The sequence below is a fragment of the Rhinatrema bivittatum genome, chromosome 6, assembly GCF_901001135.1.
Source record: "Rhinatrema bivittatum chromosome 6, aRhiBiv1.1, whole genome shotgun sequence".
Taxonomy (NCBI): Eukaryota; Metazoa; Chordata; class Amphibia; order Gymnophiona; family Rhinatrematidae; genus Rhinatrema; species Rhinatrema bivittatum.
The window spans coordinates 181,171,228-181,194,613 of NC_042620.1; the positions used below are offsets into that span (position 1 = coordinate 181,171,228).

At 45.4% G+C, this 23,386-nt stretch overlaps 1 protein-coding gene across 6 annotated transcripts in view; it reads right to left on the reverse strand.

Annotated features, from left to right (window-relative positions):
* FAM126B (family with sequence similarity 126 member B) overlaps positions 1 to 23,386 on the reverse strand; it is a 221,862-nt gene that overhangs the window by 197,787 nt on the left and 689 nt on the right. For all 6 annotated transcript variants that reach the window (XM_029606225.1, XM_029606224.1, XM_029606227.1 and 3 more), the window contains exon 2: positions 23,230 to 23,322. The gene's annotated coding sequence lies outside the window, so the exon portion shown is untranslated. The remainder of the gene's footprint in view (positions 1 to 23,229; positions 23,323 to 23,386) is intronic.

Sequence of the window (23,386 nt, forward strand, 5' to 3'; positions counted from 1 at the left end):
TTGGCCATCTGTCACCGACATGATCTTGACACACTAGCAATACTTGAAGCCAGACATCCTCAGCATTCTTCTGCACTTAAGTGCTTTTTGGGTTCATGAATGAAGGAAAAAATTCCTGCAGTAGAAAAAGAACACACAAGAGACGTGCCCACGCTGCCATGAGGAACGCGGAAAAAAAGCAACTGAAGCAATCCTCAGGGCAATGCGTGGGAAGAGCCAAGCAGGCATACTATCCAAAGCTCTGATCTTACATAGTAACATAGCAATGACTGCAAAAAAAGACCAAATGGTCCATCAGTCTGCCCAGCACATTTTATGATAGTAACTACTGCTCCTTGCAGATTACTCACATGTGTTCTGTTAAGGGTAGTGACTGCCACTCTGTGCAGGTTACCCCCATGCAGAAATGTTATACCATCTCTTTTATAAGTCTTTAGGGATCTGCAGTGTTTGTTCCATGCTCTTTTGTATTCATTAACTGTTCTCATCTTCACCACCTCTTGTGGGAAGGCATTCCAGGCATCCACCACTGTCTCTGTGAAGAAATATTTCCTATTAGTTCTCAAGTCATCCCCCCTGACTATACTCTTTCCTTTCCAGCAGAAAAAGTTTTGTATCATTAATACCTGTCAGGTATCTGAAAGTCTATATCAAATCTCCCCTGTACCTCCTTAAGGAAAGAGTATAGTCAGGGGTCATGATATGAAACTCCAGGGAGGATAACTTGAGAACTAATAGGAAATATTTCTTCACAGAGACAGTGTGAAATATAGGTTTTTTCTGAAATAGACCCCAAACCATGTTAGCCGCCTTCCTCTGGACAGTTTCCATCCTGTCTCTATCCTTTTTGTGTTAGAGTCTCCAGAACTAACTACAGTACTCCAGGTGAAGCCACACCAAGGATATTATCACTTCTCTTTTCCTGCTAGTAAACTTCTCTCTATGCAGCCCAACATCTTTCTGACTTTAGTTACCGCCTTGTCATATTGCTTTGCAACCTTTAGTTCGCCAGACAATCACGCCAAGGTCCCTCTCCTGGTTCATGCACAATAGTCTTCCATCCCCCACCACATACAGCTTTTAGATTTCCACACCCCAGGTGCACGACTCTGCACTGAATCACAGTTTCCAAATCTTTGACCGCTCCAATTTTTCTTAAATCACTTTTCATTCTCTACTCCTTCTGGTGTGTCCACTGTTTCAGAGCTTAGTATCATCCGCAAAAAGGCAAACTTTTCCTACTAACTCCTTCACAATGTCACTCAAAGATATTGAACAGAACCGGTCCAAAAACCAATCCTTGAGGCACTCCACTTAATACCATTTTCTCATCAGAGTGGTTCCATTTACCAATACACAGATTCCTGTCAGTCAACCAGTTAGTAATCCACTCCACCAACTTGATGCCCACACCCAAGCTTCTCATTTTATTCACAAGCCTCCTATGCAGGACCATAATCGAAAGCTTTGTTGAAATCCAAGTAAATCACATCAAGCGCTCTTCCTTGATCCACTTCTCTCATCACCCAATCAAAAAAGTCAGATTTGTCTGGCAGGACCTTCCCCTGGTGAATCCATGCTGCCTGGGGTCCAGCAACCCACTAGATTTTAAATAGCAAATAGCACAATTAAGACTAATCTGAGAAAATTCTTTCACTCAATGCACAATAAAGCTCTAGAATTTGTTACCAGAGGATGTGGTTAGTGCAGTTAGTGTAGCTGGGTTCAAAAAAGGTTTGGATAAGTTCTTGGAGGAGAAGTCCATTAACTGCTATTAACCAAGTTTACTTAGGGAATAGCCACTGCTATTAATTGCATCAGTAGCATGGGATCTTCTTAGTGTTTGGGTAAATGCCAAGTTCTTGTGGCCTGGTTTGGCCTCTGTTGGAAACAGCTTGCTGGGCTTGATGGACCCGTGGTCCGACAGAGCATGGCAATTTCTTATGTTCTTTCCTTTAGCAGAGTCTCCATTAAATTTTCCCACTAGTGAGGTGAGGCTAACCAGCCTGTAGTTTCCAGTCTCTTCTCTATTACTCTTGGAGAGACAGCTCTGCCCCATGTCGCCTGGATGGCGTCACCCGGCCAGCATGGCTAAATAAGCTTGTTTATCAACAGAAAAAGGCCCATATGTGTGTGTGAACAGTAATATCAGAAATTCGTACAAGATATGATGGTAACAGTGTGTTCTTAAAATGGTGAATGAGGATGTGAGAAACATGGAGTATTGCAGATTTTCACCAAGAAAAAAAATAACAGACAGTTCTGCATAAAGAAAATACAGGCTTGTGGGATCTTAAGCAACTTTCCCCCTCGCTCCCTCTTATTAGCCGTAGCTTGGAACACTCTGCAGCTTCGCCCTCCCTTCTTCCCCCAGTAGCCTTCCCTTTCTCTAACTTGAAGTCTGCAAGCTTCAAGGTCACGAAGAAGATAGATACTGAGCACAAAATGAAGACATGACAATTAAAAGCATAAGAGCACTACTTCTTAAAGCCAGCTAGCATATTAAGAATTAAATCTTAAATGGCTTTATCAGTCAAGCACAGCACAACACGGAGCTTTGCAGAGAATGAGAGCTGAAATAAATTGGACATAGCTAGTGGTCATAATAGCAGCAGTGGACAAAGACAAGAAGTCTGTCATCTTTACAGAACATATGCAGTAGGTTTCTCTTTTCAGTAGCTTGGCCATATTTCAGGAAAATGAGGCAAAGAAATCCCTTCTGAGCATGTGTAGTCCAAAGATAAGTCCAGTACACAGAAGAACTTACAAACTCTTGCCAGGAACTAAAGAATAGCATGACCAGCCTGGCAGAGAGCCAGAATTCCCTGCGCAGTCCAGCCTTCCACAAGAGAACCGCTTGCTTACCAACGACTGAGGTTTGGAAGGCACTTTTCAGGAAAGTGGTAACTTTTGCTAGGCCTTTGTATATAAATTATACCCTATTAGTTGGGGAAATTACTCTTGCTTAATGTGCTGATATACTGTATATATTCTGTTTTGTTATTTGTCTCAGGTGCTCTCATAAGCACCTATTTTGTACATATTAAACAAAAAAAATATAGCTTTTCATTATTTCATATAAGACATAGCGAGTATTATTTTCTTGGTGTCTGTGTAATATGGACCAAAGGTAAATATCCCATACTAACAGAACCCACTACAAACTGAAAGGAGGTTAACTGCTGATATGGCAAGATGTGACTGGATACAGTCTAGAGTCACCAAGCGGCAGGAGCAATGACACTCCTCCCAGGGAAAAGGTGGAGGTTAGCGATCTGAAATGCAGAGAGAACATCATCTGTCTACTGTACGACTATGCATGAAATTTATGCATATTCAGGAGCTATTATAATAAAGGGAGGAATACCTGATGAAGCAAAGGCATCAATCCTGTTCCTCTGTGTCAAGGAGATAGAGGACTGGGACTGTCCGGGAAGACTGGAGAGAGAAAAGCTCTGCTGGATATCTGGCCACCAGCCACGAAGCTAGAGACAGCACCAGAGTTGAGACATGCCTCCTTAACCCAGCCAGTACCAGGACTAAGGAAGCAAGCCGTTCCCTCGAGACAGTCCTCAAGATCTCCAGCCAGAGACTGCTCTAAAGATAAACAGAAGGGAATCTCCCAAAGTTGGGTAGGGCTAGCCAGCTAGTTACCTTTATTAATACTCTACACAGGCTAAGGTTTATGAAACATTTCAATCCTCTAATGATGCAAATCTTTATTTATTATAAACCAATGCTAAGTAGCAAGGACTTTAGAGATATGTACTATTTTCTTCTAAAGTCTAATTAAGTGGATAAAACAAAGACATGCGGTCTTTTCTGAACTATTCGGATTGTGTAGGTATAGGAGGTAATAGAGGGAACAATCAGTAGCATAGCTGGCCCCAATAGGTTTGGGAGAGGGGGAAACAAGGTGCACAGCAGCAGACAGGTTCCCGAGCTCCTAATATTACATACATAATGAATTTTTAATAGTTATGTTATTGTAAACACCACACATGGGTTTGTAGACAAAAGGATCCAAATTCTTTGGCTGTGACATGCTAATCCACTGCTATGAAAAGTAGTTTCATAAACAGATGCTGTTTTTTTATCATCCTGAAAAAAAGTTACAAAAATCCTCAGGGTGCATCACAAGAGAAGCCTCCTATCACTCATATGACAGGGCTTCAAGAGAGCAATATGTTATAAAAGCAAATGTTTAATATCATCCATTGTTTAGCAACAGAGAAGAATTCCAAGAAGAAGAAAGATTCTCTGTTAAACTTGTACATTCTCATTATTGTTTTGACAAAATCAAGAAAATGTTTAATTTACAAGTAGTGGTTAACCTAAGGCATATCACATGCTCAGAACATCAAAACATTAACCCCATGGCCTACACATAATGTCCATCATCCTGGCTGGCACCTGCACAGCCATAGCAATATATGTTGTATATTGCTTCCTTCCCAAGGCCTTTCTTTTGCCGTCGCAATCGCTGAAATTTGGCCCAGGCAGGAGGTAGTCCAACGACCTGGCAGTGCCCACAGCCCAAACAGCACTGCAGAGCTGCTGAGATCATCAGGGGGAAAGGAGCCAGAAGGAAGGAAGGAAAAAAAAGCTAGATAAAGACAGGAAGGGTAATAGTGGGACAAAAAGGATTGCAGGGAAGGAAGCAGAAATGAAGATAAATCCCTCCTATCGGAAGAGTGCCAGTAAAGAATGTTATGAAAGGATCAGGAGGACTGGGGAGATGCAGGGAAGAGGCAAGGTTAGAAAAGAAGGAAAAAAGGAAAAATAAGGACAGAGATGGGGTGCGAGATGGAAAACAACATCAGAAAAGAAAAAAAGCCAAGACGATAAAGATAAAGACGGTCAAGTTATGTTTTCTGAAACCAGAACAAACAATATTAGGTGTGAGTAAACATTCTTTCTCCTGTCAAATGTTTTCATCCATAACCCCTATAAACTGGGGCATTCTTTCTGAAAAATGGTGTAATTCCAAATATTTGCTAAGATCAATAAAGGATGAAGGGTAACATTTTTAGATGGGAAATCTTTCTCTCTCCATGGCCTGAAATACTTAGAGCAAGGGTCCTCATATTATGGTCCAAGGGTCAGATGTCGCCCCCAACAGCAATGGCAGAAGCTCGATCTAGTCTGCATCTGAGGTAGTAGGAGTGCTTTCATCACTACTGGTAGTTTGGAGACGAAGTCAGAAATGTAAGTGGCAGCAGGTCAGAAACGTGGTGGGACATCATGGTGTAAAGTCAACACTGAATGGCTGCATTGCTGGCATTAGTGCTGCGTATTCAGGTGGAGAGTGGTTGTTGTAAAGGGTGGCGTAGTTCATGCTCTGAGGAAGATTCTGGTGGTACAAAGCCATGGGCTCTGCAAAGCTGGTGATGAGAAATATCCTATGTGGCCCTTCTCTTGAAAAGTTTGGGGGCCCCATTGTAGAGTTTCAGAAAATATAATTTGTGGCCAAAACATCTAATTCTTCTGATAAAAATCACTTGGTTTACAGACCACTTGAAAACAGTTATAGACCCAGTCCTTTTCTGCAAAATTAAGCATCCTAACAAGTTATATTTCCTGAAAGAACACAAAGTGACGGTTTCAGGAATTTAAGACTATTCTAACCCCTGCAAAATTTTATCAATCATAACCCCCCCCCCCCCCCTCAAAACTAGAGCATTACTGAAAAAGTATCACCATTTTATACCTTTGCTCCAATTAACCAAAGTTATGGGAAAGAAAACTTGGGGAAGAAAAAAAAAAAAAAAAAAAATCACAGAAATTTCTGAAATCCTTCTGCTGTCTATTTTCAGAAAAATTAGAAGTTTCTCTCTTTCTATAGATATTGTAGTGCCATACTTTAATGCTATGCATTCAGAGGGAAAATTTCAAATTATGAAGCTGATGCAGAAAGATGCGTTCTGGCCAACATGCAGCTTTGCTTGCATTTAAAGGCTCATTTTGCGAGTGTAAACTTTAGTGGTCGATTCAGCAAAAGCAAGTTTGCTTACCATAAAAATGGTGTTTTCTGTAGATAGCACCAATTTGAATACCTTTTCCATTTAAAGGCATAATTTTTCTCTTGTGGGTGGTTTTCTGGCTATTAATATCTGTGATATGGTATGGTAGTTAAAAATGTCCTAACACTTTCCGCTCAATCTCCATGCTGTCAGATGGAGGACGGAGTTCATCGGGTGAAAGATTTCCGTTCTCTTGGGTTAGATGTGGGCTGTTCTCTAGAGAAGTCTGTGGTTGAATCGAGAGGTGAACTAGATGAGCATACCACGGTTGTCTTGGCCATGCTGGAGCGATGAGAAGCATGTCCACTATACCTTTCTGAATCATGTGTGATATTAATAGAATTGGGAGATAGGTGTACAGCAGTCCTCTTGACCATGGAATCATAAAGGCATCTTGGGACAGTCTCTGTGCGCTGGGAAGAATTAAGCAAACGATGTTCACCTTCCTGTTGACTTCTGATAGAAAGAGAAGCAAGTGTGGAGTGCCCCAGCGCATGAAAAGATCTTCTGCTACAACTTGGTTTAGTGACCATTCATGAGGGGGTGGAAGATTCTGCTGAGTCTGTCTGATGCTTGAAGGAATATTTTGGTTTCTTCTATCCATTTGCCAATTTGAACTGCCTCTTTGCAGAGAATCTTGGAACCTGACCCTCCTTGCTTATTTATGTAGAATATGGCTATTTGGTTGTCTGTGTGTATCATTACAGACTTGTTTCAAACAGTCGATTGGAAAGTATGCAACGCATTGTTTATTGCTCTCAGTTCTAATAGGTTTATCTGAAACCGGCGTTCTGAGGACCACAAGCCCTTTGTCCTCAGATGGTGAAGATGAGCACCCCAGCCCTTTGTTGAAGCATCTGTAATTATTAGTTGATGAGGAGAATTCCTGAATGGTGCCCCTTTTGTCAATACTGAAGGCTTTAACCACCAGGATGTCTCTTTTCATTGAAGATGAAAGGCGAATCATCTTCAATATGGGCTGCCTGCGTTGATTCCACAGAGACTTTAATCCCCATTGTAAATGCCTCATGTGAAAACAGGTATTGGGAACTACATGATTTGCTGCCATGTGGCCCCAATAGGATTAGTATTCGACATACGGTGGTATATGTTTGATGTTGAAGAGACAAGCACTAAGAACACAGAGTCCGGGCCCTGTCAGTAGGTAGGTGTGCCTTGGAAATGGGAGTGTGAATCCTTGCTCCAATAAAGCACAGTTGCTTACCTGTAACAGGTGTTCTCCTAGGACAGCAGAACGTTAGTCCTCACATGTGGGTGACATTATCCAATGGAGCCAGGCACGGAAAACTTTTGTCAAAAAGTTTCTAGAAGCTTTCACCAGCACACTAGTATACCCAGCATGCCGCAATCCACGCGTCCACACAAGGTCCCCCTTCAGTCTTGTAACAGATGAAAAACACGAGCGAAAAAATAAAAACAAACCAGGAGGAGAACCCAACTCCTTGGGAAGGTGGGTGGGATTCCTGATGAATAACATCCTGCACCACCCGACGCCTGAGATAGGTGGCCACCACCGCCAGGCATTTAGTGAAAACACAGGGAGCTGAGGCCGACCTGAAAGGCAGCTCCCTGTACTGGTAATGAGCCTTCCCCACCACAAAGCAAAGGTACTTTGAAATCGTCGGTTCAGTGTGCTGCGGCAGTCAAAAGGAAAATTAGTTTCTTACCTGATAATTTTCGTTCCTGTAGTACCAAGGATCAGTCCAGGACACCTGGGTTGTGACTCCGCACCAGTAGATGGAGACAGACTAAAACTTGTGGGCGGAGCATATATGCCCCTGTGCCAGTCACAGCCCCTCAGTCATACGTAATGTCAAAGTAGAACACAACCAGAGAACTAAACTAGCTAGAAACCGCTAATAGAACGGGGAAAACACCCCTCCTGGAAACAGACTCTCCAACCAAGAGAGTTAAACAAGCGGAACAGAAGAATTCAGAACAAAGAGCGGACTCTCCATTACTTCAGCGTAGCACTGCGGGCGGGATCCTGGACTGATCCTTGGTACTACAGGAACGAAAATTATCAGGTAAGAAACTAATTTTCCTTTCCCTGTACGTACCAGGATCAGTCCAGGACACCTGGGATGTACCAGAGCTAAATTACCGAGGGTGGGAAGCAGAGAGTCCCGCTCGGAGTACCCTCTCTCCAAATCCTCCGGGATTGGTAGCCCGGACATCCCCCGAACTGCCTGATAAAGGTATACAACGACTTCCAGGTAGCCGCCCCGCAAATCTCTTGAGGCAATACCGGAGAAGCCTCCGCTCAAGGTGCCGCCTGCGCACGAGTCGAGTGAGCCCTCCGGCCCACGGGAAGCGGTTTTCCCCGCACCCAGTACGCCGAAGCAATGGCCTCCTTAAGCCACCGCTGAAGCAATGGCCTCCTTAAGCCACCGGGCGATCGTTGTGCGAGACGCTGCGGCCCCTTACTTAGGACCAGAGAACAGGACAAACAGATGATCTGTGACCCGAAACGGATTACTGACCTCCAGATATCGGAGGAGGGACCTCCGCACGTCAAGCGTCCGCAATTCTCTCGCTTCTGGAACAGAGAACTCCCTGGCCGCCAAAGCGGGCAGTTCCACCGATTGATTCATACGACAAGACGACACCACTTTCGGTAGGAAGGAAGGAACTGTGCGCAAAGAAACTCCGAAATCGGAAATACGCAAAAAGGGGTTCACTACAGGACCGGGCCTGCAACTCGGAAACACGCCGCGCCGAGGCGATCGCTACCAAGAACGCCGTCTGAAGAGTGAGGTCCTTAAGAGTCGCGCGTTTCAAAGCTCAATATGCGCCGTGCATAGGGAGGAGAGAACCCAGATGAGGTTCCAAGCCGGACAAGAACCCAGTTGAGGTCCCAAGCCGGACAAGGAAGACGCAAGGGAGGACGAAGGCGTTTGGCACCCCGGAGGAAGCGAGCAAAGTCCGGGTGGAGCGCTAGGGACGTACCACGGACCGTACCCCGAAAACAACCGAGCGCTGCCACTTGAACCCTGCAAACAACCGAGCACTGCCACTTGAACCCGAAGGGAACTGCACGCCAGGCGACCAGCCTGGAGGAACGCCAGAATGTCGGAGACGGAAGACGAAGTGGAGACCACCCCACGCCTCACGCACCAGTCCTCAAAGACCACCCAGACACGGACATATGCCAGACGGGGCCCTGATGGAGCAGGCCCGCCATACCGTGAAACCGAAGGGGCGCCGTTACCGCCAGCTGGGCGAGGTCTGCAAACCACGGCCGGCGCGGCCACTCCGGTGCCACCAAGACTACCTCGGCCGGGTGCAATTCTATGCGCCGTAGAATCATGCCGATCATCGGCCACGGGGGAAACACGTAGAGCAGCACATCCGTCGGCCAGGGAGGCACCAACTCATCGACGCCTTCTGCCCCCCGTTCTCGACATCGATTGTAAAATCGCGGGGCCTTCGCGTTGTGCCACGTGGCCATCAGATCCATGTGGGGCACCCCCCACGTTTTGCAAATGAGCAGAAAGCTTCGTCCCCCAACTCCCACACTCCGGGATCCAGACGATGACGGCTGAGAAAATCCGCCTGCACGTTGTCGACTGCCGCAATGTGAGACGCTGCTATGTTGCTGAGATGTAGCTCCGACCAGGCCATCAAGCGCTGAGTCTCCTCCACCACCTGGGGGCTCCTTGGTCCGCCCTGGCGTTTGATGTATGCCCCTGTGGTCGCATTGTCCGACAACACTCGAACTGCCTTCCCCCGCAGCAACGGCAGAAAGGCTTGCAGGGCCAGACGGACCGCTCTGGTCTCTAGGCGCGCTCTGGGCTCTAGGCGATTGATAGACCACTGGGCTTGCGACACGGGCCATAGGCCTTGGACCGAGCTCCCCAGGCAGAGCAGGCTGGACCTCGCGTGTCCCTTGAGTGGAAGCGGTAGATGGAATTCCTCAGAGACCGGCTTCCAGCGGGATAGTAAGGATGACTGTAATGGACGCAGATGAGCGAATGCCCAGGGAACCAGTGCCAGCGTTGAAGCCATAGACCCTAGGACCGTAAGGTAGTCGCAGACCCGCGGTTAGCGGAGAGACAATAAGCGACGTACTTGAGCTTGCAGTTTGCACCTCCGTTCGTGTGACAGGAACACCTTGCCCTGCTTCGTGTCGAAAAGAGCTCCCAGATATTCCAAGGTCCGCGTGGGTGTCAGATGACTCTTGCTATAGTTGACCACCCATCCTAGGGACTGCAGAAGGTGGAGGGCCCTGGCTACCGCCATCCGACACTGATCCTCGGACTTTGCCCGAATTAACCAATCGTCCAGGTAAGGGTGGACCAGGAGACCTTCTCGGCGCAGAGACCTTCTCGGCGCAGCTGCGCCGCCACCACGACCATCACCTTCGAGAATGTACGTGGGGCCATCGCGAGCCCGAACTGGAGCGCTCGGAACTGGTAATGCCGCCCTAGGACGCAGACCTGAGGAAGCGTTGGAACGATGGATGAATGCCTATGTGAAGATATGCCTCTGTGAGAAGATGTAGCTCCGACCTCCAGGGAGGCTAGAAACTCGCCGGGCCTTACCGCGGCGATGACTAAACGAATCGCCTCCATTGTGAAGTGAGGAATCCGAAGGCATCGGTTCACCCCTTGAGATCCAGAATGGGTCTGGACGTGCCGTCCTTCCTTGGGACGATGAAGTAGATGGAGTAACGGCCCTTGTCGTGTTGGCTGACCGGGACTGGAGAAATAGCTCCCAAGCCTGCTAAGCGTTGGATGGTGTCGAGCACCGCCGCCTTCTTCTCGGGAGCCTTGCAAGGCGAGACCAGGAACTTGTCCGCTGGGGTGTGAGCAACATCCAACGCGTAGCCGCGTCCTATGACCATGAGGACTCACTGGTCCGCCGTTACACCGGGCCATCTCTCGGAAATGACATCAACCGTACCCCGCCGTTGGAAACGGCGTGCCGAGGCTGCGGCGAGAGATGGGCCGACCCCCTTTCATTGCGAAGACTTGGGCGCCGTGATTGCCAGGCACCTCCTTGTCTACCGAAGCGCCTACCTCGAAAGGACTGTTGCTGCCACTGCGGAGTACGGGAGGAGGAAGACCTATACGAGCGCCCGGACGACCTTTGAGGACGCGACCTCCTGGGACCCCGAGAAAGAGAACTGGCCGAAAACGAGGACCTCGCCCAGGATCTATCCTCGGGAAGCTAGAAGGCCCTGTTTTTCCCCCCCCAGGGAACTCGTTAACTCGTCCAATTCCTTGCCAAACAGCAAAGTCCCTTGAATGGTAATGCCCCGAAATGAGCCTTGGAAGAACCATCCGCCGCCCAGTTGCGCAACCACAAAAGTCGGCGTGCCGAGACAGCCGCTACCATGGACCTAACCGACGTGAGCAGCAAATCGTGCAGCGCATCCACGCCATATGCTATTGCAGCTTCCAAACGATCTGCCTGCGCTGCCTCGTCTGCGGAAAATCCGCATTGGCTTGAAGAACCTGGGCCCAGCGCAGACTGGCCCGCATGGCGAAATTCGTGCAGATGGCCTGCACTCCCAGCGCGGAAACCTCGAAATCTTCTTGAGCTGCACTTCCAGCTTCCTGTCCTGAAGGTCCTTGAGAGCTGCCGCGTCCGTGACCGGAATTGGTAGATCTCTTTGTTACCGCGGAGACCGCTGAGTCCACCTTGGGGAATATGAGAAGGTCCAGCGCATCCTCCGGAAGCGGGTAAAGCTTGTCCATGGCCTTACTGACCTTCAAAACTAACTCCGGGGTGTCCCATTCCGGAACAGAATATTCGTCGAGGAGAAGAAACGGGAAAGCCACTGCCGGAGCCGAGAGACCTAACAGGACCGGATCCATGTTTGCCTCCTGACGGACTACCACCGGAGGCGCTTCTATGCCCCGCTCCTGGAGAATGGCCGGAATTAAGGGTGGCAGGTCCTCCCTGCGGAAGAGCCGGAACACCTTGGGATCATCATTTTCCACTGCTTGGGATCCCTTTCCGGCGCCTGGCTGAGCGGATTCGTCCGTCCCCTCTCCGTCGGCCCCTTTCAGGGGCTTCTCAGGGGAATCAGAGTCCACCGCAGGGGGGAATCGGAATCGGCTTCCTGTGGGACGCCACGAGGAAGCCGCGTACTTCGGGAAGGGCCCCGGGACCCCTCCGCAGCGCCCTTAGGATTGCATGACGACTTCCCTGGGGGGGGCCTTGCGGGGTCCCCCCCGGCCGCGCTTACTGCACGTACACTTTAGGACTTTGCGCAACGACAGCGCAAAATCCTCCGAAAGGGACCCCGAGGCTGAAGAATCCTCCTCTGAAAACCCCCGGGGACCAAGGGACCCCCGAGGGGACCCCCCTGTATCAACCCGCTGAGGAGAAAGCGCGGGAGGCAGGCCCGAGGCTCCTGCCGTTTCCCGCGCCATTTCACGGTCCGAGGCCAAAATGGCCGCCACTCCCGCGCTCAGCGGGAAAAAGTCTTGGGGCCGCTCTGCTGAGCCCCCCCCTGCGCGGCGGCGATCGTGCGCTGCGGGATCGAGCCCCCGAGGCGCCCCGGATGGACCGCTCTCCACCCGGGAAGCATGCCGCACACAGATCACCGCGGTAAAGCCGCGCGCGCGCCGAGCCGCAGGCCCGACAGGCCGAGCCACGAGGCATGCCGACGAGCCGCGGCGAAGAGCGCACCGGGAGGAAAAAATTAAATTTAGCGAAACCGGCCCCCCCGGCTGCCCCCCCGGCCTCCCCCCTGCCAGCGGCGCCCCCCCCCGGAGACCCCACGGAGCGGCGACGCAAAGCAGCAGAGAGCTGAAGCCAGAGAGAACCGAAAACAAAAGTAAAACAATTTTTTTTTTTTTTTTTACAAAACAACGCTTGTCGCTGTCCACGGTCCTGGAGCCCTAGTCCAGCAGGGGTGAGTGAACCGGGCTCCCCGGTGTCACCCCTGACGCTGCTACTGGGAAAGCCGGGTCCCTCGACCCTAGCAGCGGCCTCAACCAGGGGGGGGTAGTCCCCTCAGGACCTCACAACCCCCTGGGAGACAGGGCGGACGGGACCTCAGGACAATTTAGCAAAATCAAATTTAGCAAAATCAAAATCCCAATTAACAACACTAAACTGGCCTAAAACCAAGAAAAAGAAAGAACCGACCCTGACGGAGTACCAGAACCAGGGCAGGAAGGAGCTGTGACCTGACCTGCACCACCTACTGGAGACAGAGTAAGACTGAGGGGCTGTGACTGGCACAGGGGCATATATGCTCCGCCCACAAGTTTTAGTCTGTCTCCATCTACTGGTGCGGAGTCACAACCCAGGTGTCCTGGACTGATCCTGGTACGTACAGGGAAATAGCAAACAAAATGTTGGGAATTATAAGAAAGGGAATGGTGAATAAAAAACGGAAAATGTCATAATGCCTCTGTATCGCTCCATGGTGAGACCGCACCCCTAATACTGTGTACCATTCTGGTCGCCGCATCTAAAAAAAGATGTAGCTAGTAAACCTAATGTGGTGGGCACAATCACGTTAGATCCCAGCAGTGATCTTAACGGTAGATGCTGAAAAAGCCTTCGACCGAGTACACTGACCTTTCCTGTTTCAAGTTATGGAGGCCATGGGATTGGGAGGTCATTTTACTAATTGGGTAAAGAAATTATATGAGAGCCCACAAGCAAGAATCAAAATTAATGAAGCCTATTCTGAGCCATTTGATGTGCGAAGAGGAACCAGACAGGGCTGTCCCTCATCCCACATTTTGTTTGCTCTAACTTTAGAGCCTTTTGCGAACAGAGTGAGAGGGCACCCCCAGATTCGGGGTCTTCAGGTAGGGAGGAATGACTATAAGATATCACTCTTTGCAGATGATCTGTTTACACTTTCTGATCCAGAGGATTCCTTAAAGACTCTATTGGAGGAATTTAGTAAATTTGGCAGAGTGTCCGGGTTCAAAATAAATGCGGAAAAATCGGAGGTTTTAAATATTTCGCTTCCGATTACTCAATACTCCGCATTGTGTAGCAAGTTACCCTTTAGAATGGCCAAGCAGCATATAAAATACTTGGGGATTAAAACAGGCTCTAATTTGGATGGGTTATATGGCATAAATTATATTCCCCTGATAAATCAAATTCAGACAGATATTGATAGGTGGGACAGAGCAGATATTTCCTGGTTTGGTAGAGTGGCAGCTTTTAAAATGAATGTGCTACCTTGTTTTTGCTACCTGTTTCAAACCTTGCCTGTAGAGGTCCCAGAAGGGGCTATGCGCATCTGGCAGAGAAAACATTTTCGACTCATTTGGAAACACCCCCCCCCCCCCCGAGGGCCTCCCGACAAGTTTCATACAGGGATAAGGCAAGAGGGGGACTTCACATACCTAATCTATGGATGTACTACATTGCAAAACTTATAGGAGTAGTGGTGGGCTGGCATGGAGGGAGAGACTGGAGGCCATGGATAACTATTGAGCAGTTTGTAGAGGGAGAACCACCATGGACCTCGAGGGTTTGGGATACGAATCTGGGGAAAATCAATTACAAAAATCTGACACCCTTCTCGCAATTAGTGCGCCACACCTGGTATAAGTGGCGTGCTCGATTGGCTGGGGATAAAAAGGTTTATCATAGCACCTCTTTCTAACAAAATCCCACCTTTCGGTCGGGCATGGAAACTAAATTCATCCAAACGGTGGAGACAGAAGGGCCTTACCAGAATAGGGCAATTTTATGAAGGCCAGCTTATGATTAAGTTCTCTGCAATGCAGGATAGATATAACCTAACCCAGGTTGACTTGTTCACTTATATGCAACTGGCTCATTATTTTAGCATGGGGAAGAATTCTATAAGGGGAAATCATTGTTGGAGAAATGTTGTGAAAATGCTACTCTTTAAACATCTGATATCCCGTTTGTATATGTTTATTTATTTATTTATTTTAAATTTTTATATACCGGAATTCCTGTATGCAATACAAATCAGTCCGGTTTACAAGTAACGAAAGAGGTTGCCCTGGTCTGGGAAGTTAGACCTGGGTTTTTTTACATAGAACATGGAACAATAACAATAAACCATTGAACATTATTACAAGTAACATAGAATGTAACAATAGCATTTAACAGATTTAACCTTTTTTACAAAGAACTTTAGTAGCGAATATGGTCTGCAGTAGACGGTTATATAAAGGTGAATAATGACTGTTAGAATTGCGAATAAGCAAGTACGGTATGAAAATTAAGTGGCAAGGTGTTGGTGACACCCTGCAATGGTTGGATCTGAAAGTCAGGAGGAGGTACCTATTGGAAAGCTTGCCTGAAGAGCCAGGGTTTTAACCTTTTTTTGAACTCTAGTAGATTGGGTTCGAGTCGAAGGTCTGGTGGGAGCGCATTCCAATGGTGTGGTCCCGCAGTGGAGAGTGCTCTTTTTCTTAGTGTTGATTTGGCAGGAGCTGCGGCTAACGTGCCTTTGTAGGCGCTTCTGATGGGTCTGGAAGATAAGTGTGGACGAAGTTGGGTTTGTAGAGATATAGGTGCGATGTTATGAATTGCTTTATGAATGATGGTTAATGTTTTATATAGGATTCTCTGTTTGATGGGTAGCCAGTGGAGGTTGCTCAAGATGGGGGTAATATGGTCTCTTCTCTTCGTGTTAGTTAGGATATGTTGTTAAATGGTGATAGCAGGGGTAAGATGAGATATCAATTACGGTGGGAGATGGATCTTGGAATGACTTTATCCAAGGTGGAATGGGATAAATGCCACATGGCTACAGGTAGGAGTTCGGTGTCCGCAGATATTAAGGAAAATGGTTATAAAATTTTATATAGGTGGTATATGACACCGGAGAAGCTCCATAAAATGAATAGTAAGATCACTGAGTCATGCTGGCGGCACTGTGGGCAGAAAGGATCCTTTTATCACATGTGGTGGACGTGCCCCATTATTGAACAGACATGGCATGCAGTGTTGAAGTTTCTGAAAGATGTTCTGGGGAAACAGTTCCTAAAGATCCTAAACTCTGTTTGCTTAGTCAAGTGGTGGGGTTTGGGACGGAAGCACAAAAACTCCTCACATTGCAGATATTAATAGCAATGAGATGTGAAATAGCCCATTGGTGGAAAAAGAAGGCAGAGACACCTACACTTCAAGCCATCTTATCTTGGATAGATAAAGTGTACCAGATGGGGTACCTAACGGCTATCAGACACGATAGGGTACACAAATTTCAGACTACATGGGCCCTGTACTATAATTGGAGTCAGCGGACCCAGTAGACCCATTTGTACCAGCTACAAGTATGTAACACCTCTGTAGTAAAGGAAGGGTGGGGGGACGGGGACTGGAAAGGATATAGGACCAAGTAAATAAAACACATTTGAGGCTGACTTAATATAAAAAGGCGTGGTTTATTGTACTGTACAATTATATATCAGAAACTGCATAGTTGTACCTTTGAACTGTTTGTTGTTTACTGCTTGTTACTATGTTGTTGCATATAGTACCATACAATGCTGTGAATTATGAATAAACAAACAATTACAAAAAAAAAAGGTAGTTGCGATGGAGAAGGTACAGAGAAGGGTAACCAAAATGATAAAGGGAATGAAACAGCTCCCCTATGAGGAAAGACTAAAGAGGTTAGGACTTTTCAGCTTGGAGAAGAGACGGCTGAGGGGGGATATGATAGAGGTGTTTAAAATCATGAGAGGTCTAGAACAGGTAAATGTGAATTGGTTATTTACTCTTTTGGATAGTAGAAAGACTAGGGGGCACTCCATGAAGTTAGCATGTGGCACATTTAAAACTAATTGGAGAAAGTTCTTTTTTACTCAACGCACAATTAAACTCTGGAATTTGTTGCCAGAGGATGTGGTTAGTGCAGTTAGTGTAGCTGTGTTTAAAAAAGGATTGGATAAATTCTTGGAGGAGAAGTCCATTACCTGCTATTAATTAAGTTAACTTAGAAAATAGCCAATGCTATTACTAGCAACAGTAACATGGAATAGACTTAGTTTTAGGCACTTGTCAGGTTCTTATGGCCTGGATTGGCCACTGTTGGAAACAGGATGCTGGGCTTGATGGACCCCTTGGTCTGACCTAGTATGGTATGTTATGTTCTTATGTACTTTCTGTGACTGGGGAAAAATGGCTATGTAAGCATATGCCGCTTTGAGATCAAGGGAGCAAAGCCAGTCTCCTCTTTTGAGGAGGGGAATCAGCATGCCCAGAGAGACCATTTAGAATTTCTCTCGAAAGAAACTTGTTTAACACCCTGAAGTCGAGAATGGCGTACAAGCCACCATTCCTATTTGGAATGAGGAAATACCTTGAATAGAACCCTCAGCCCTGCTGGGAGTGAGGGACCGGCTCTACCGCCGAAGAGTTCCATTTTAAGTATGACCTGCTGGGAGGATGAACCCCACGATGGATATGGGGGGAGAGGTCTCTGGGAGCCAACTGAAATTGAGGCAATACCCCTGACGAATGATGGAAAGTCCCATCGGTCCGGAGTAACATCCTTCCAGCAATGGGCGAAGCAGAGGAGCCTGCCTCCTCTGGGGGATCTGGAGTCAGGGGAATGCTCGACTGACTTTCGGCTCCCTTGCGGCCAGTCAAAAGCCCATAGCTGTGGCTTGCTTGGGGCTAGGCACTCGCTGCAGGCAAGGGTGGCTCCTAGAGCTGGTGCATGGTGTACAAACCTGGGAGGCCAGAGGATAATACTCCTTCTGCCTGTAGAAGGATTTTTGGGATCCCAGTCTGGCGGATTTCCTGGCCAAGGACAGGGCATCGGAGGCACTAGCAGAGAGCTGCTGAAGAGTGTCACAATGGTCCTTTAATTGCACTACCGCATCCCAGACCTTATCCCCAAAGAAGTTTTCACCTATGCAGGGAAGGTCAGCCAGCCTTTCCTGCACCTCTGGTCGGAGGTCGGAAGCTCTGAACCAGGCCATTCTGCGGGCACAGATGTCCACCACAGCTACGCGGGCCGCTGTCTCAGATATCATAGGTGGAACGCACCTCATACTTGCCAGCTTCTAAGCCCAGTAGGACGATGGCAAAGAACGTCTCTTGTTGCTGTTGAGGCAAGCCATCTGCGAGGTCCTGAACTCATTTATTTATTTATTTATTTATTTATTTATTAACTTTTATTTACCGACATTCGTGCAGCACATCATGCCGGTTTACAATGAACTCAGGTGGAAAATACAGTGTAACGATAAAACAATATTTATAATAATGATAGTAAATAAATAACTGGCAATAACAATTAACAATGTGGGGATGGGGAAGAGAGGAGAACAAAGGCAGATAGAGAGAAGAGAAGTAAAGGAATGAAAACTATAGGAATAGAGGGAAACTATGTACAGATGACGGAGTGCACAGGTCTCATTAACTTGAGTATAGGTATCAGTAACTTAAGTACAGGTTTCATTTACTTAAGGAGGGACTCATGAGGACTTGAAAGCCACCAGTATTACTTGGGCTAAGGTGTTCATTCGGATTTCAAATTTCAAATTTCAAATTTCCAGAGATTCCGGTTGTATTGGGTCATGTATAGCTGGTAGGTAGCTATATGGGCGACCAACATAGCGCCCTATGCTCTCGCCCCGGGGTAGGGAGAGCAGAGGCATGGATACAGGAGCGCCGGGCCTTCTTTAAGGCAGACTCCGCAACCACCAACTGGTAGGGGAGGTGCCGATTTTCAAATCCCACGGCTTACTGCACCAGATAGGTGGCATCAGCCTGTCTGTTGACAGGGGAGATAGAGATCAGATGCTCCCACATCTGGAGGAGGTCCTCGAAGATGTCATGAATGGGAATTACCACAATCTCCTTAGGAGTGTCGACAAACTGGAGTACTTCCAGCATCTTATGTCACGCATCTTGCTCCACTATTCCACTGCTTGTGCTCCCAACCATGAAGTAACAGAAAGACAGCAATTAAGAAAACCAAGGCAGGCAAACCTCCTCTACATAGCCACATATGTGCAGTCTGTCAGGATGGCTGCACTAACTTCTACTGAGGTTTTCCATTACTGTTGGAAGGGAGAAATCTTAACCCGTTTAGATTTGAGTTAGCGATGTTGCTTAGGGAAGCTGAATTATAATTTTTTCTCTTGAGCTTAGGCATTGTGGTCTGTGTCTATTTCAGATGTTTTATTTTTGTTATAGTGTTAATTTATATTTAATATGACTGGCTTTCTGAAGGCTGTTTATAAATTTTGCTAAATAAATACAATTGAATGGGAGTTCAGTGGACAGATCCTCAAGACTATAGCTATACTTGTTTGCAAGGTGGAGGGGGAAGAGAATAGGAGAATATTTCTGGCTAAAAAGAAAGGATGTAACAGTACACCCCTTGTCAAGAGAGAGAGTCAAGAAAGGGAAAAAGATGAAATCATAGGAAGATATTGAGAAGGGTGAGGGAAAATATTAAAACAGAAAAGAGGGAAAGCCTAATGCCTCAAATCATCATCTGCAGTACTTCCTACATTAATATCTTATCTTCCCAACTCATGTAAACTGACCAATCAATTTTAAACTGCAACCAGTACACAGCACATTTGTTTCCAACCAAAAATTGAACAGCTTCAAAAACACCAATATACAACCCTGATAAAATCCTGAGGCTGCACATTCTCAATTTTCTATATTCTCATTTATTTTAATAAAATGTATTAATCACTTTCCAGATTCAAAAGGAATCGCTCAAAGCGATGTATAAAACTTAATGCCAACATCATCTTAAATACAATAAAACACAAAACATAAATAAAAACAGACATACCAACTCCACCTCTTACAGTTCTAAATAACTCTGCAACCAATGATAAATCATGTTATCCAACTTACCCATTATATTCTTTACCCAGCTCTAAGACCATTAAGAGGTTTTCAAATTTTTCTAAAATGCATCAACTGTTTCCTGCCTCAATTCCAGTGATAAGTCATTCCATAATTTAGGTACTACCATGAGAAAACCCTATTCTTAAGTCTAAACTATCAGAAAGTCTTTACTGAGGGCAGCTAAAGCTAGTGCTGGTATTGTAACCTCAAGGATCTAATGAATTTAGTCCAACACAGCTGATTTCTCATATGTGGGGGAAGCAAGAACAAGAATCTTGAACTTGCATCTTGTTTTAACTGGAAGCCAATGTAATTTCAAAGGAGAGGAGCTGCTGATACCTGCCTTGATTAACCCATAACAACTCTTGGCACCATATTCTGAATAATTTGCAGGTGCTGTATGATAGCATCTAATAGACCCTTGAATGGATGGCATTGCAATAATCAACGACTGCCATCATTAATGCATAGGCTACCGATTTTAAGCCTGAAAATTCAGCAACAGTCTTACTGCCTAACAAGCCTAATACAAATATAGACAGTCTTGACTACTGCAGATATCAGACTCTCCACATTCAAAATACCATCTAATTTGACACCCCAAGATTTCACAGCATCAACAGCTGTTACTTCCATCCCCTCAATGGTCAGATAACACATCTCCAATCCTATTCCAATTTTGAATTCCTCAGTCTTCTTAGAATTTAAAAATCAATGTACTTTTCTTTAACCAGGTACTAACCATAGTCATGCATGCAGTAAAATGCTGTAAACTGACCGAAATATCTTGCTCCATGGTAATCAATATCTGTATGTCATCTGCTTAAATATACTAGATGAAGCCAAAAGCTCAGATCAATTTCCCCAAAGATGCCATATACACACTGAAGAGCAGAGGTGATGAGGATACCTGAGGGACCCCTGTTTTCACCTTCTGTACAGAATATATACCCCTCAAACTTTACTACATCTGACTTATGAGGTAAAAGTCAGTCAAGCATTGTAAGATGGAACCCTCTAATCCTAGTTCTTGGCAATGAGTCAACAGAATTGCATGATCAATCAAATCAAAGGCACTAGATAGGTCAAGCCACAAAACCAATGTATGTCCAACTGCGGCAGAATGGTTTCATCATAACCACCATAATGGTCTCAGTGCTGCTGCCTCTTCTGAATCAGGGCTTGTGAGATTCAACTTCTCCAGAGTCTCCAAAAACTCAAATATCTGTACTGTAACTATTTTCTCCAATATCTTAACCACAAACGGGAGATTTCCTACAGATCTATAATTACCACAATGCCTAGGATCTAAGTCTGCATTCTTTAATATTGCTGAAATAACTGCAGTCTTTAAGACTTCTGGTACTCTTCCATCTGTCAAGATGTTTACCAATTTCCATAATCCAAACAGGATCATGTTTATTTATTTATTTTGTTTTGTTTATACACCGCTATTCTGTAATCAATCACAACAATTTACAATATAAAATAAGTAAACAAACACAATGGTTAATACCACTGTGGCAAATCTCCAATCAGATAGGAGGGACAAGGATCCAGAGAGAAATAAGACTTCCTCACTCTTTTCAGACAAAATTAACTGTGATGAAATTCTGCATAGTTGACACGGTATCCATAACATTAGGTTCCAAAAAAATCTTTCACCCCCAGATCTTCCTTTCTTCTAGAATCTATGATCACTTTCTGACACAAAATCCTGGTTGTGCCCTCAAAAAAAAAAACCCCACTTAGATGCTCACAGTCAGGGAGATCTTCATAAAAGCAAAGACTTTTCATTATTACAACCTAACAAAGAATTTACCACTTTAAAAACCACTCTAGAGTTATCTGCTTTGTTAATAAGACCAGAATCATACTTCTCTCTCAAGTACAATTTGCTTAAAATAATCTACAGCAGCTGCTCGCCAACAAACTCTGCCGTCCAACTTAGCAGATTTCCTCCAATTCCTTTCTAATTGATGCAGACTATACTTCAAGTCAGCTAAATGGGAAGTATAGCAGGGAGAAATAGTTCTTTTAATTGATCTCAAATCCTTCCAAGGTATTCTCTTATCTACTACATTGGCCAAGTTCATCCCCTAGTCTGGCAAAGTATATCAATTTGCCACATAACTCTCCACATCCCTTTGATCATCAACCCATCGAGGGCCAACCAAATCTGTAACAATCTCAGAAAACTTAATGGGATCTATTTTCTCACATCTTATCCCTTCAGTAATCAATTCCCTTTCCTCCCTCTGTTTAACAACATAGTTAAAAGTACTACTTAGCAAGGTAACTTCTCCATAATGACAATTACAAAGCCAGCTGAGAATCAAATACCAAATCTAAAGCATCGCCACCAATATGAGTCAATCTCTGAACCAATTTGCTCACTATTAGTGTGGTCATAAAATTTTGTGCCTTTGCACAATCCAAGGCATCTATTCTCTGGTTTAGCTATTCATTACAGTGAAAGAACTAACTTGTGAAATAAAAGTATGCAACATAGAAATACAGTGTTTTCTAAGAACTAGAAAATAGCAAATGTTAGGAATTCAGTTACATGCATTTGAAGAGTTATTTATTTTTGGTTGACAGCTAGCCATTACAGTGAGCAAGTTAAGGCTTAAGACAATATTAGAACAGTTTGATCAGTAAGAGTGCCCTTCTAACTTCTCCTGTGATTAAATGCAACATCAGAAATGTTGTTGCAAGCCTCAAAATATCTTTATTTTCTAGACATGGGGGAATTTTAACCTATGGTTTCCTAGCATCATATTCAAATTGTGTACTTTGCTAGAGCTCAAACATCTCCACCTAAGACAAAATTAAACATAAGGGAAAACTGAATCATTCATTTCAAATCATTTTCTATAACTATGTAGGAAGTATGCACAAGGCAGAGAATAATTCCACACTCAGTATATAATCAAGTCAAAAAGGAGTGCATCGCTGTCCCTCCAGTCGCAGTCTTTGTGGCGAAACATGGGGTCCATGTTGGGGGACATCTTCTATTGTATTACTCTGAATATTTTCAAGACATAGGAGTTTCCTTTTGAATAAAAGTGAAATATTATGAATGTATAAGGACTTTGACTTCCTCTGCACTCCTTTTTGGAAATATGCACAAATCATGAAGGCCTAAATCATGCCCCATAAGTGCTCACAAATGTCATACCTATGAAAAAAAATTACTACTGAATTAGGTTGTATTGCTACTCAAGAGCAAAATTGTCTATATATATTTACATATCATACTCTTAGTAGTAAACAACCATACTTCAGTACTACAATCTCATGGAATGAAAGCCCAAAACAGGATGATACAGTCTCTGACTTTGCCCCATCCCCACTCCCAAAGAAGGATCTCGTGAGTTCCACTTACCTCCTCTTGGTAGCAGCACAAGATCAACAAGTTTTCACGTTTCGTAGCAAAACAAACATTCTGTGAGAAGTATTACTTCTACAATAGCTTCAACTAAAAAAAAACAAGCAGAAACATCATCACCATCCTGTTAACTCCCAGCACTACACTTCCTGTC